At 42.6% G+C, this 14,816-nt stretch overlaps 1 protein-coding gene across 2 annotated transcripts in view; it reads right to left on the bottom strand.

Moving 5' to 3' along the window:
• ANAPC1 (anaphase promoting complex subunit 1) overlaps nucleotides 1–14,816 on the bottom strand; it is a 614,893-nt gene that overhangs the window by 75,463 nt on the left and 524,614 nt on the right. The gene's annotated exons all lie outside the window — the stretch shown is intronic.

The raw sequence follows: 14,816 nt of genomic DNA, 5'->3' as shown, positions 1-14,816 counted from the left end.
AAATCTTCCGAAATTAGCTAATTTTCCGTTCCGAAACTCGGAGCGACAGGAACACGTCCGAACCCGATGGTGGAAAAAAAACAATCGAAGATGGAGTCGACGCCCATGCGCAATGGAGACAAAAGGAGGAGTCACTCGGTCCCGTGACTCGAAAGACTTCTTCGAAGAAAAACAACTTGTAACACTCCGGCCCAACACCAGATGGCGAGCTATTGCAGAACATGCGTATCTACAGCGACAGATGCCATCGAACTTATGTTTTTGAGTGGATTTTTCAGTTCTCCCTCTGTGGTGATGAGAGTAGGGCTCTTCTAAAGAGGTTTTAGACCCCCGCCTACCAAAGGGCACTTGAAGGTTTTACCATTTCTCTCTTCTGCACGGCGTGCAGCCTGCTCTTCTCTCTCTAAGTCCTTTTTGAGAAGTTTTTACAATGATAGCAGGTGTCAGGAGAGTGTGAAGAAGGCAAGCACACCACGCACAGTGTGGGCCAGATAGTGCCATCATCTTGTCATAAGAAGGGTATTTGTTGAACAAAGCTGGCATTTTATGACTGGGAAAACAAAAATCAGTCAGGAATTTGAAGAAAAGTACCCAAGGTACTTAAAAAACAAAACAAAACAAAAAAAGAAGTCAAATCTTTAGGCTGAAAATATTTTTTCTGACAAAACAAAAAAAAAAATCAGAAATACTGAAGAGCTAATGCTCAGGGATCCATTCTGAAGGAGCGGGAAAAAAAGAACTGAACTGTCACCTCACTCTCACTCCTGGGACATGGTGGGATACTAGAGGTACTGGAAGTCTTAAAGGCAAGGTGCCAGTTTTTTCATTGTTATGGTTTCTGATGCAGAATATTGGCTAACCATGCCTTGGATATTTTCCTTCATTCTGCTGTAATAAAATCAGTGTTGTTTTTACGCTCTATGCTTTCTTGTTTTTCTTTCTTATAGAAATGTAAGTATGACAACAATATTTTAAAGAAAATCTCAATGTAAGTAGGCATTTTTAGCTGTTATTATATGCTGCATGGGTAATATATGGTTATATATATATATTTCGAAACGGAGTTCGTTCCACCTGACTTACCTTGAAGTTGGCCCTTTAAGGAGTGTTTCCCTGGTAAGGGTGAGAAATTAGACCCCGATGATCTAAATCGGATCGAGTACAGATAGAAACACAATCGAAAACAATACAGACGATATTATAGAAGAGTAGAATACGTTTGAATTACCAAATCGATATTCACCGGATCGAGAGGAAAACATGTCCGAACCAGACGGCAGAAAGAAAACAATCTAACAAAGGACTCGATGTCCATGCACACTATCACCGAGAGGAGGAGTCACTCGACATTGTGATTCGAAAAAAGCTTCTTCGTATCTGCAGCTACACATGCCACCGAATTATATATATGGAAAATGTCACTTACCCAGTGTACATCTGCTTGTGGCATGTACTGCTGCAGATTCACAACATGCTATACATATCTCTTCCGACATCTAGTGTTGGGCTTGGAGTGTTACAAGTTGTTTTTCTTCAAAGAAGTCTTTTCGGAGTCCCGGAATCGAGTGACTCCTCCTCTTGGTTACAGTGAGCATGGGCATTGACTCCACTGTTAGACTGTTTTCCCGCAAAGGGTGAAGGAAAGCGTGATAGAGTATAAGAATATAAAGAAATATCCATGCAAATGTAAATATATCTACATATGTACAAATGATAAACTTAAACGACTACAGGCTTCCAGGGAGGAGGGAGGGTGCATGTGAATCTGCAGCACTACATGCCACGAACAGATGTACACTGGGTAAGTGACATTTTCCGTTCAATGGCATGTGTAGCTGCAGATACACATGCTATGAATAGAATACAAAGCAGTTAATCCTCCCAAAAATAAGCAGTGGCCAGCCTGTAGAAGTTAGAGGTGTTTGAAATAATGTTCGTAAGACGGCTTGGCCAACATTGGCCTGATGCTTTGAAAATACATCTACACAATAATGTTTTGTAACTGTATGAGGAGTTGACCATGTGGCAGCTTTACATATATCAGCCATTGGTATGTTTCCTAAGAATGCCATAGACGCACCTTTCTTTCTTGTAGAATGTGCTCTAGGTGTGATCACAAGTTGTCTTTTTGCCTTAATGTAACATGTTTGTATACATCTAACGGTCCCTCTTGCTAACCCTTGTTTAGAGATAGGATTGCCTTTATGCGGTTGCTGAAAAGCAACAAAAAGTTGTTTCGTTTTCCTAAAATCTTTAGTTTCTATCTTATATAGTACATAAGAGCTCTTTTGAGGTCCAGAGTATGAAGGGCTCTTTCTGCAACGGATTCAGGCTGTGGGAAGAAGACTGGCAATTCCACTGTTTGGTTGATGTGACATGGAGATACTACTTTTGGGAGAAATGTAGGATTTGTTCTAAGTACAACTTTATGTTTGTGTACTTGGAAAGAAGGTTCCTCAAGAGTGAATGCTTGTATTTCACTAACTCTTCGTAATGAGGTAATAGCTACAAGGAAGGCAAACTTCCATGTCAAAAATTGAACTTGACAAGAGTGCCTGGGATCAAACGGTGGGCCCGTGAGACTGGTAAGTACAATATTTATATTCCAAGAAGGAACAGGTGGTGTTCTAGGTGGAATAATGCACTTTAATCCTTCCATGAAGGCTTTTATAAAAGAAACTCTGAACAGGGAAGTGTGTTGATTAGTTTGTAAGTATGCAGATACTGAAGTACGGTGAATTTTGATGGATGAGAAAGCTAAATTTGTTTTTATTTGGAAATGGAGTAGGTAGCATACAATATCCTGTATTGATGCTGTAAGTGGATCAATGTTTTAGATTGACAGCAGTAAACAAATCATTTCCATTTGTTAGCATAACATTGTCTAGTAGTAGGTTTACATGCTTGCTTGAGTACTTCCATACATTCCGATGGAAGTTTTAGGTATCCAAATTCTATGACTTCAGGAGCCAAATAGCTACATTGAGAGCACTGGGGTTTGGGTGCCCGATTTGACCTTTGTTTTGTGTTAACAAATCTGGTCTGCTTGGGAGTTTGGAATGGGGTACTACAGACAGGTCTAGGAGTGTTGTGTACCAATGTTGACGTGCCCATGTTGGGGCTATAAGCATCAAGGTGAGAGATGTCTGGCGTAGTTTGACGACTAGAAAGGGATGGAGCAGGAGAGGAGGAAAAGCGTAAGCAAATATCCCTGACCAATTGATCCATAGAGCATTGGCCTTGGATAGGGGATGTGGGTGCCTGGATGCGAAGTTTTGGCATTTTGCATTTTCACTTGTTACAAATAGGTCTATCTCTGGTGTTCCTCACTTTTGAAAGTATTTTGAAGCACCTTGAAGTGAATCTCCCATTTGTGTGACTGTTGGTGATTTCTGCTTAAGAGATCAGCCAGCTGATTGTGTATTCCTGGAATGTATTCTGCTAACAGATGAATGAGATTGTGAATTGCCCATTTCCATATTGTCTGGGCTAGTGGGGACAGATGAGATGAATGTGCCCGCCTTGTTTTCTGAGGTAGTACATGATTGTCATGTTGTCTGTTTTTATCAGAACAATCTTGTGTTTGAGAAGGGGTTGAAATGCTTTTAGGGCAAGAAACACAGCTAATAATTCTAAATGGTTTAAGTGAAATTTCTTCTGATTGGAATCCCTGTCCCCTTGAATGGTATGGTTGTTGAGATGGGCTCCCCAACCTATCATTGATGCGTCTGTTGTTATTATGGTCTGAGGCACAGGGTCTTTAAATGACCGCCGCTTCATTAGATTGCAAAGATTCCACCATTGAAGGGACGTGTGCGTTTGGCGGTCTATCAACACTAGATCTTGCAACTGACCTTGTGCCTGAGACCATTGTTGTGAGAGGCATTGTTGTAAAGGCCTCATGTTGAGTCTTGCATGTGGTACTATCGCTAGGCAAGATGCCATCACTCTTAAAATCTTCATGATAAATCTTACAGTGTATTGTTGATTTGGCTGTATGTGTGGTATGAGATTTTGGAAAGCCTGTATCCTTTGTGTATTTGGATATGCTAGGACTTTTTGAGTATTGAGAATAGCACCTAGGTAAGGTTGTACTTGAGCTGGTTGAAGGTGAGAATTCTGGTAATTTAGAGTGAACCCTAGTGTGTGCAGGGTTTCAATTACAAGCTGTGTTTTTGGCATTGTGTAAAATTGCTTGATTTTATTAGCCAATCGTCTAGATAAGGGAAGACGTGAATGTGTTGCCTTCTTAAGCAGGCTGCTACTACTGCTAGACATTTTGTGAACACTCTTTGAGATGTTATGCCAAATGGCAGAACTTTGAACTGGAAATGTTGTCCTGCTATAACACACCTGAGGTATTTTCTGTAAGCTACATGGAAGGGTGTATGGAAGTACGCATCTTTGAGGTCTAAAACAGTCATGTAATCAAGTTGTTGTAGTAGTGGAATGACATCCTGCAGAGTTAGCATGTGAAAATGTTCTGACAGGATGTATAGATTGAGAGGCCTGAGATCTAGGATAGGCCTTAGAGTGCCATCTTTTTTTGGGAATGAGGAAGTATAGTGGGTATACTCCTGTTCTTTGCTGAGAATGTGAGACTCATTCTATAGGCTTATTTTAGTAGTAGAGATTGTATCTCCTGTTGCAACAGAACGTTGTGTTCTGGGGACACTTTGTGGTAACGTGGTGGAATGTTTGGAGGGGTGGAGACTAATTCTAGGCAATAGCCATTGCTGATAATTGATAACACCCAATTGTCTGTGGGGATATTTTTGCCAATGGGAGTGGATTTGTTGTAGTCTTCCCCCTACAGGAGATGTGTGGGGTGGAAAGGAAGTCACTGTTTGGATGGTGTAGTGGCTTTTTTGAGGCTTGGAACTTGCCTCTGCTTCTAAAATGTTGTCCTCTATAGGATCCTCTAAACCCCCCTCTCTGATCTTGGTGCTGCTCTTGTCCCTGCTTTCTTTGGGAGGTAGAAGCTTCAGAGGATTGTGGTTTGAATCCCCCTCTAAACTGTGGCCCGCAAAAGGAGCCTCTATACAGTGTGGTGTATAATGCTCCCATAGCTTTGGCAGGATCTGAGTCTTTCCTCAGCTTCTCTATAGTTGTATCGACCTCAGGCCCAAATAATAAGTGTTTATTATCAAAAGGCATGTAAAGTACTGCTTGTTGGAATTCTGGTTTAAAACCAGAAGAGCGTAACCAGGCATGCCTTCTTATTGTAATGGCAGTATTTACACTCCTTGCTGCTGTATCAGCAGCATCTAGGGCAGACCTTATCTGGTTGTTACTTATGGCCTTGTCCTCTTCTACCACCTGTTGTGCTCTCTTTTGATGATCTTTAGGGAGGTGCTGTATGAGTTCTTGCATCTCTTCCCAGTGGGCTCTATCATATCTGGCAAGAAGTGCTTGCAAATTTGCAATTTGCCATTGGTTGGCGGCTTGTGTGGTCACTCTTTTGCCAGCGGCATCAAACGTCCTGCTCTCTTTATCAGGTGGAGGAGCATCCCCTGAAGACTGGCTATTAGCCCTTTTTCTAGCCGCACTCACCACCACTGAATCTGGAGGAACTTGGTAGGTGATGTAGTCTGGGTCTGTAGGAGCAGGTTTGTACTTTTTGTCAATTCGTGGAGTAATAACTCTAGCTTTGACCGGCTCACCAAAAATTTGGTCTGCATGTTTGACCATTCCAGGCAACATGGGAAGGCACTGGTATCTAGAGTGAGTGGAACAAGAAATCCTCCCCTAGGGGCTCAGTATGCATAAGCACCCCATGATAAGCAGCTGCCCTGGCAACAACCTGCATGTATGCATTAGTGTCCTCTGGTGGAGACGGCTTGGAGGGTATAAGGCAGGATCATTATCTGGAATAGGATCCGGGTCATATAGATCCCACGGATCCACTGTATCTCCATGAGAGTATTGTGAGTGTGTTGGAGAAGGCAACGGTGGTGGGCTATCGTGTGGAGCTGAAAACGAAAGCTGCGGAGAATGAGGAGTAGAAGTACTGACAGGTACTGGTTTCTCTTTTTGCTTTTGGATTTTTGCTGGTGGTTGAACAAAGTCTAATTCCTCTTGAAAAGCCAGCTTGCTTTTAGTTTTTAAAAGAGGTGCTGTAATAATTCTGCCACTCTCCTTGTGTATATGGTTTCTGGATTGTATCTCATCCATAACGTCCAGTATAGGCTGAATCTCAGTGTCCTCATCAGAAGGTCTGTAAGATTCTTGCATCGGCTTCAAGGCTTGCTTGAGTCTGCTCAAAAGTACTTGTTCCTCTGTGTAAGAGGCTTTCTTCGGTTCCGAAGTTTGGATCTTTTTCAGTCCCGAAAATGAAGAGGGCTGTTTCGCCTCCGAAGCAGGGCGTCCAAGCTTCGACTCCAAGGAGTGAGGACGTTTGCTGGAGTCTGAGGTAGATCTTTTAGCCGACTTACTCGACTCCGAAGTGGACAGAGGAGTGGCCTTTTTCGGCGCCGAACCCGAAGTTCGGTCGACAAGTCTTTTCTGGCCGAACCATGGCCTTCCGGGAGTGGTGTACCCAAGGCCTTTGGTGCTTTTTTGTATGTGGGCATAGGGGCAGATGTACTCACGTGCTGGCCAGCAGTGATAGGCATATCTGCTTCCGATTCTTGCTCGGAGTCAGTATCTCGGATGGAGACTGCTGTCTGCGCCTGTTCTTCTTCCATGACGTCGAGATGCTCTATACTCTTCGACGCCATCTCTAACCTTCGGGCTCTCCGATCTCTCAAGGTCTTTTTGGATCGAAATAATCAACAGGCCTCACAATCGTCTTCTCGGTGGTCCGGAGAAAGACACAAGTTACAAACCAGGTGTTGGTCTGTATAGGGAAACTTCGCGTGGCACCGAGGGCAGAATCGAAATGGAGTCCGATCCATCAGGCTTCTATGCGGTAGGCTTGAAAAGGCCTGAGTCGGGCGCACGCGCCCAAAAGGGCGAAATCTATATTCCGACAGTACTATCGGTTCGAGGCTAGATGGCACATGATCAAAACAATACCAACAATTAAATTAGTTTTCTAAGGTTTCCAATTTGAAATCTCAGAGCGAGAGGAAACACGTCCGAACCTGACAGAGGAAAGAAAACAGTCTAACAATGGAGTCGATGCCCATGCGCACAGTAACCGAGAGGAAGAGTCAATCGATCCCGTGACTCCGAAAAGACTTCTTCGAAGAAAAACAACTTGTAACACTCCGAGCCCAACACTAGATGTCGGAAGAGATATGCATAGCATGTGTATCTGTAGCTACACATGCCATCGAACACACACACATATATATATATATATATATATATAGTTTTATATATGTATTTGGTATATGCTCCGGGATTCCTGCGCGTGGGCGGGAATATTCAGTGCTTATGACTACTGATGAGGATCCGCTGAAAGAGAAAGTGCTTATTCACTACAAAAAATACACTTATTTTAAAGCAACTAAGCAATGAGATAGAAAAACAAATACATTTATGTTAGTCATTTAGTCAGTTTCAAGTACCGTTTTTATACACACTTTACCAATGTTTAAAAAGACAGAATTACTTTTGACTAGAATCTTGCGCATTGCATACATCAATAAAGCATGCACAATTGAGCAAATGCCGTCTGTCTCATTAAGTGTAATTAAAAATGATGACATTACTCTACATTCCAAGGCCTGAGAAGATGTAACAAAATATTAGTAAATGTTTTGCAAAGGACATCAGTCTCTACCGTAAGCCGTGAGGGCTGTGTCATTGTACTAACTTTCTCCATTCAGGACAATTCAGACCTCCAATCTTCAACAACGTGCACAAAAGCTCTCTCATTCTCTTACCATTCATACTAGTGCAGCCAGACTTCTCTTACCCTAAATTACGTTCTTGATATGTGTTCTTGTGACGTACAGCAGTCTGCATGACTGGTGGCCTAGAGATTTGGGCTCTCAGAGACATAACTGCAGGCAGCTCTGAAGTAAGTCGTCTCCGGTAAAGGTCATATTGGTCATGTCTAGGCAGGATAATTTATATGCCCTTTGTTCCGTTCAGATAATGGCAGCTGGTGATTTCCTATCGGGTAATCCATAATATTTTCTACAAATATCTTTTTAACATAATATTTTGTAAAGCATTTCACGACCACTGTCGCTTTATCCAGGCTATTGCGCGTTAATCATGACTAGGACCCCCAGTTTTCAATTTTTACTGATTTTGACAAATAAATAAAGGCAGAAAACAATTTTTTTCCTGTCTGCATTTATTTTTTTTAAATACTGCAAAATACGGAAAATAGGTCTTTTTGATTTTTTTTTTCTACTGTCGATCATGAGTGCGAAGTGAGTAGGAGCTAGAGATTGAGAGTTTGAGAAATGAAACACAATACATTTCCCAATTAAGATAAAACAAGCGCATATCTACAGTTATTTATGCTATTCTACAATGCAAGTGTTTTCAGATAACACTACTGCACTATATACTGCTGAAACCCTTTGGACATTCAAGTGCAAGTATACATTTATCAGTTAAATAAATGTGTTCAAATGCCTATTGCAGTTTCATTTGTGTAGTAAACGCAAATTAAAAATGGATAAATACAGAAAAAATAAATATGTATAAATACAGACGGAAATGTCGAAAAAATAAATACCATAAAACCGGGAGCCCTAATCATGACCCTAATTTCATTGTACATTCTTTGCCTTTTTAAAACAGTAGAATGGATGGTTGGTATCTTTCTACAAACCCCAGGAGAGGCAGAGAAGAATATTGGTCCAGCACACGTCCTATGTAATATGAATAAAAAAAAAAAAAAAAAAAGGTGTGCCATTCCAAACCAATCTCGGTAGACAAGTTTGTATCAACTTACTGGAATGGTCCTGGTCATAAGGGCTATCTCCTTTTTAGGCGCACAAGCCCTCACCAACCAGTGGTGGCTTGTTTCATCATTGGGCTGTGCTCCTTGTTGGGCTGGTACTTGCGGAGATCTTTTTGCATCTAGCCTCTTTGTGACTTGTGTGTTTCAGAGTTCGGGTAGATCAGTATCAAATTACTGCTAAAATTGACTAGGGATGCCCTATGCGTACATTTTATTCCTGGGTTCTCTGTCAAAGATTAAAAACACAAGATGCAGATCTCAGGAAAACTCTGTTCCTAGATCCCTAAAACCAATGGTCAACATGTTTCATGACCAATCTGAATGGATCAATGGCATTTCATCAGGACCTGCTTAAATTAATCTACCCCAGTAGTAATCAGAAGGTCTGTAAGTGAGCTTGTCCTCCCTTATGTGAAACAAAAAAAATTGGTGAGTGAAAAAATGTGGATGTGAACCATATTGCGTCACGATGATGACCCTAAATAAAGTTTAAGGGTTCCTTAGGAACAGCTGGAAATCAGACTGCACTCTGGTTATTTGACCATCTGGTACTGGATACCTTCTAGCCTATTCGACTCCGTAATACTTTAGCCTTTCTTGTCTGTGCATGGACAGAACAGTGTTCATAGACCTAGAGGATATGACTAAGAAGGCTCAGTAAATCAGCAGTTTCTGCTCAGGGCTAAAAATAAAGCTCTCCTGAGCATAGTCTCTGACGAAGAAAATGTATCAGCCAAATGTATGTCAGCAGAGTAGCCAGTAGCTTGCCAAAATGGCACTGGCATGCCTCAGGAAAACAGGCATCGTACTAGTATGCCTTTCACACTTAGGATTCTACTCCTTTAACAAAATGGGTACTTACAGTAGGAGTAGTGTTGGGGCTTGAAGAGTTTTCTAGATTCACATGCTGTGCATTATTCCACCATCTAGTGGTTGGCTCTGGAATACTTTGTTAGTCCTCACTTTTTTTTTTGCTTGGCATCATTTGTGGCCATTTAGTATGTGCCCGTTGTCCTGTGATGTCAGACATAGGTCCCGGAAGCTTCTGTGCATGGTCGCCATGTTCAGATTCTTTTTTCCCTTTTGGCAACCTTGGTTCGCCTGATTTAAGGTATCGCAGTATGTAACCCTCCTTGTACCTTTTCATTTTTCCGGGAAGGTGGAGGGTCGCAAGTGAATCCAGAAAACTCTTCAAGATGCAAAACTACTCCCACTGGTAAGTAAACATTTTGTTTTGCAGCATGAATCCTTTTCGGGATTCACATGCTATGCACTGATTTTGTAGCTGTATCTCTGGTTCCTCTTAGAGATAGTGTTAAGATGAGGCTGAATATGTGAACTGGTGTTTCGGCACTCTGTCCTACTTCTGACTCTTTGTTCAACTGGATGTGTAAGCAATACTGCTTCATGAAGGTGTGGACTGATGACCAGGTGGCCTTCAATCATATATCGTTTATGGACAGGTTTGCAAGGAACCCTAAAATGGCCCTGTTTTTCCTTGTGGAATGCACCCTAGGTCTTGCTTCCAAATGTGTCCATGCTTCATAACAGCAGTGCTGTATTGTTAGCACTAACCATCCTGCAACAGTGCCCTTTCTTACTGGTGATCCTTTGCTTAAATCTGTGAAGGATACGAAGAGATGGTTTCCCTTTCTGACCTCATTTGTTCTTAACTGGTAGTAGATCACTGCACTGCGTACAGAGTGTGTAGGGTTCTTTCGGCCTGCTTTTTTGGCTGTTGTTAAAAGGCTGGGAAGTAAATAGTTTGATTCAAGTGGAACTGTGATATGAATTTGGGGAGGAACTGCAAGCTTGTCCGCATGAAAATCCTGCCTCACCCTACATAATGATGTGATCACAATTAGGAAGGTGGTTTTCAAGGTCAGGAACTGCAGCTCTGCCTTGTGCAGCAGTTTAAAGGGTGCCCTTGTTAGTTTTCTCAGTCCCAGGTTAATGTTCCACATTAGTATTGGTGCTGACCTGGATGCAGCTAGTCTTTTAGCTCCCTCTAGAAACATTTTATTCACTTGTGCAGTGAAGAGGCTTCTTACTAGATGTTCTCTTCAGTAGGCTATCATGACTGCTACATGTACCTTTAGGAGGCGTATGTTAGGTTGTTGTCTATTAAGTGTGTGAGGTATCGGTCTACTGTGGAGGAACATTTCCTTACTCCTACACCACAGGACATTTCTCTGCCATTTAGCTGAATGGTACCTTCTTGTACTGCGCCGTCTTGCCTCTCTTAGGATGTTCATGGGTTGTTTTGTGAGGTTAATGTTGCCAAACTCTGTCCTCAGGAGCCAGACCGCCAGGTTTAAGATGCATACTGCTACGTGGTGGATTCTTTCCCCTTGCATGGCGAGAAGGCTGTGCCTTGTCTGCACCTTTATTACGTTACTCTTTGCCATCTCCACCAGGTCTGAGAACCATGTTTGTCTTGCCCACTGTGGGGGGATGAGGATCATATTCATGTGCAACTGTTTGCACTTGCTTAGGACTAGGGGTAGGAGGAGAATCGGTAGAAAAGCTTATGCAAACTTCTTGACTAGTCTATCGAGAGGGCACTCCTCTTGAAATGGAGGTGTGGGTGCCTGGACGCAAAATCTTGCCATTTGGAGACTTCCGGTACTATGAAAAGGTCGATATCTGGGGTGTACCAGTGTGTGAGGAGTTCTCAGAGCAACTATCAATTTAGATGTCTTTGCATTAAAGTGTGGGATACCGCAGGGCTCCTCATTGAGCCTAACATTGTTTAATATTTAACTAAGACTGTTAGCCGACATTGTCATGGAATTTGGAGTGTTGATCATGTCTTGCACGATACCCAATTGGTCGTCTCACTTTCCTCAGAGACAAGCCTAGACCAACAACATTTTTGCCCCATGGCCAGAGATAGTCGCTTGGTGGAAGGCAAATCACTCACTTAAATTAAACCAATATAAAACATAAGTGATGGTTCTAGGTAACAAAACAACCCTCAAGTGAATATAGAATGGCCAGAGAATCTAAGGTTACCCTCTACTCCCATCTCCTCCACAAAGAGCTTAGGAGTGTGCCTTGACAGTGCCTTAACTATGGAAGCTCAGATGAAAAAACTCACAGCCTCTTGCTTTGGTACAATCAGAACCCTACAAAAAATTCTGGACCTCCTACAAACTGTTTCTAGGAGAACAGTGGTGCAAGCATTGACTTTGTCTCGTTCAGATTAAATGAATTGCTCTTCAATACATCATCAAGAGATTGCAACTGATCCTGGGGCTGCCAAGTTGATTATCAAGTTACCCAAACATGTCTCAGCAAAATGTGCATTAGCTATATTGCACTGGCTCCCAATAAAAGAAAGAATTAACTTCAAGACACTCTAGCTTGCCTACAGAGGAATACATCGAAAGGGCCCTTCTTAGATTATGGACCTTTTACTACCTTATACCCCTTCACGGACTCTAAGATGTTCCAAGGCACAACTGTTAAAGGTGTTTTGAATTCAAAGGACCAGATGGGGAGGCAGATCCTTTTCATATTTGATCCCAAAACTCTGGAACTCTATTACGGCCAACCTGGAACTCTATTCCGGCCAACCTGAGAAAAAAAACTAAGATTAGTTTCAGGAAAGTGCTTAAGACTTGGCTAGATCCCCATTAACTATTCTGTCCAGCACTATTCGCCGTCATGGGCTGTGCCTCACCCAGTGCTGAGAAGTCTACAGGTAGCTATGCACATTACAAAAAAAGCTTACAATAAAATATAATTGTCTTGAGATCAAGGGCGGGCCACAGAGTTAAAAAAACATTTGCAATGACTAATGTTTTCAAGGTTGTGCATGTAAATACATTTTTCCATAATCCCAATATGGCAGCACTAGAAGTGGTAGGAGGAAAGGATGTCCAGACGAAGCCCAGATGTTTTCCCACCAAGAGGAGCACCTAGAAGATCCCACATATCAGGGGTGTAGTCGGCACTTACTCAAGTTGTGAGGAGTCACCTGAGTTTCCTGCAGGGTTTATCGGGGAAACTGTACAAAAAACATCCAAGCCAGAAGAACAAGCTTCTTACATTTGGCAACACTTTTTCTTGTATTGAACTACAGATTCCTCACCTCAGAAAATTACCCCAGGCATCTGATTTGATCAGAAAAGCTTGAGCAGTACCGAGGCTGAAACATCAGGATCTTAACTTGAATGTCCTGGACTCTCTGCTCCTGGGTAAGTGCATAATTACACTGTGTCCAGACTAGCTCAGATACTGTAGTGTTTGAGAAGTAGTCAGGTGTGATTTTGGAACGCTGATAGTGAACCCCAATGAATGGAGGTGGTTTGGCGTAGTCTGGAGATAGGTGATTACTGCTAGTGGCAAGCCCGCCTTCAGCAGCCAGTCATTGAGTTAAGGGAAGACTGGAAACCCTAATCTGTGAAGTGTGCTGTACCCTCCTCCGATCACTTTCATGAGCACCCAACCTGGGAAGCCTGACTGCCTTGAGGGCATGTGGCTGCAGTTGGGAGCTCGTACCGTAACCATGGAATGGAGAAATGAAGAGTGCTGAAGGCATGGCGCCAGGGATGTTCCCAAAGACCAGACAATGATCCGGCTCAAGTGCTTTATTGGCTTTATCGTTGAACAGGAAGGAGCCACAAACGGTATGTGCTCCTACAGACAGACATCTAAGCACTAGGCCGACTTGCAGCTTCTCCAGCAAGTTGCACAGGTTGTCAGTTGACATCCCTTCAACTCTGGGAGACTGGCTGTCATGTTGACGCCAACGCTGGTCTCATGACAACTCATGAAGTACTCTGCAGAGAACTCCCTTCCTCAGTCAAGAAGAACTAGGAACTGGAACAAAAAGGGGTAGTTTGGGCCACACTTTTATACTCATGTTTTCTGACAGATCCTTTGAAGTGTCATTTTTTTCGGTCTGCAGTGCAAACACAGCCTCCGATAAAGGTGATTGCTCATATAGCACGTAGTAATAAAACTGGCTCCAAGCAGGTGTATCCAAAACATGGGCACAATGAAGTGCGGAGACTGCACATGGCTGTCATTAATGTTCCTGAAGTGGTATTTAGGAAAAGACAAAAGGACAGGCCCTGCACCTATTACCTTCTTTACCTTTGAAAACAGGAGCTGCTAACTGCCCCTTACCCCAACCACCAACTAAATGGCAGTGCTCAGGAAAGATCAATTATAATCCCTTGCTTGTATGTTCTCACAGACTTTCTAAAGATAACCCTGTCTCCATCCTTCGTCAGGAATGCAGACAATACACTTCCATCACCCTGGGAGTTGAATCCCCATCCTCCTTCTACATCCTGTGCTATAGTAAATTTGGCCAATCCAGAATTAATGCTACTGATCACAGGAGTCAGATAGTCTTGCTACCACACAAGCCAAACATACACACACTAAACACACAAAGAAAGTCAGTGGTAGGGTTTGAATGCTATATCTATGTGGAACTGTACATGAGTAGGGCCAGTATGCCACACTCCCCTTGAAACAGAACAGGTCTTCTCAGAACTATAAATTCTCAAAAATTAGTACAGTACTACCACTGCTTTGTATATAACAGTAGACATGAACAGAAGTCCCATGTCAGTTAAGAAGGCATGCTAAATCCACCATTCCAGCTCTAGAGCTGCAGGAAAAAGTCTACTTTTCGTTGAATTTGGTTGTTTCACTCGAGGTCAGAGCCTTGTGCCTCCTATGAATGCCCCATTTTGCAGTCTAAGCCTCATAAGATCCACACCACCCCTGAAGCCTTCTCTCATGTGGCTGAGCCTTGCTGTTTCTTGGTGCAGAAGTCTGTTAAGAAGGTCATCAAGTGTCAAGTCTCATCACAAGAAGGATCAAAAGGGGACTGCCTTCCCTAGTATTGGGGGCCATTGTTTCTTCTGCGAAGCACAAGAAGCACAGAAAGAAACAAAGACATCAACAGTCACCTGGACATTTCCTA

Source organism: Pleurodeles waltl, chromosome 5 (assembly GCF_031143425.1).
Source record: "Pleurodeles waltl isolate 20211129_DDA chromosome 5, aPleWal1.hap1.20221129, whole genome shotgun sequence".
Lineage (NCBI taxonomy): Eukaryota > Metazoa > Chordata > Amphibia > Caudata > Salamandridae > Pleurodeles > Pleurodeles waltl.
Note: the sequence above shows the minus strand (reverse complement) of the source record. Positions and strands in the feature narration are given on the sequence as shown.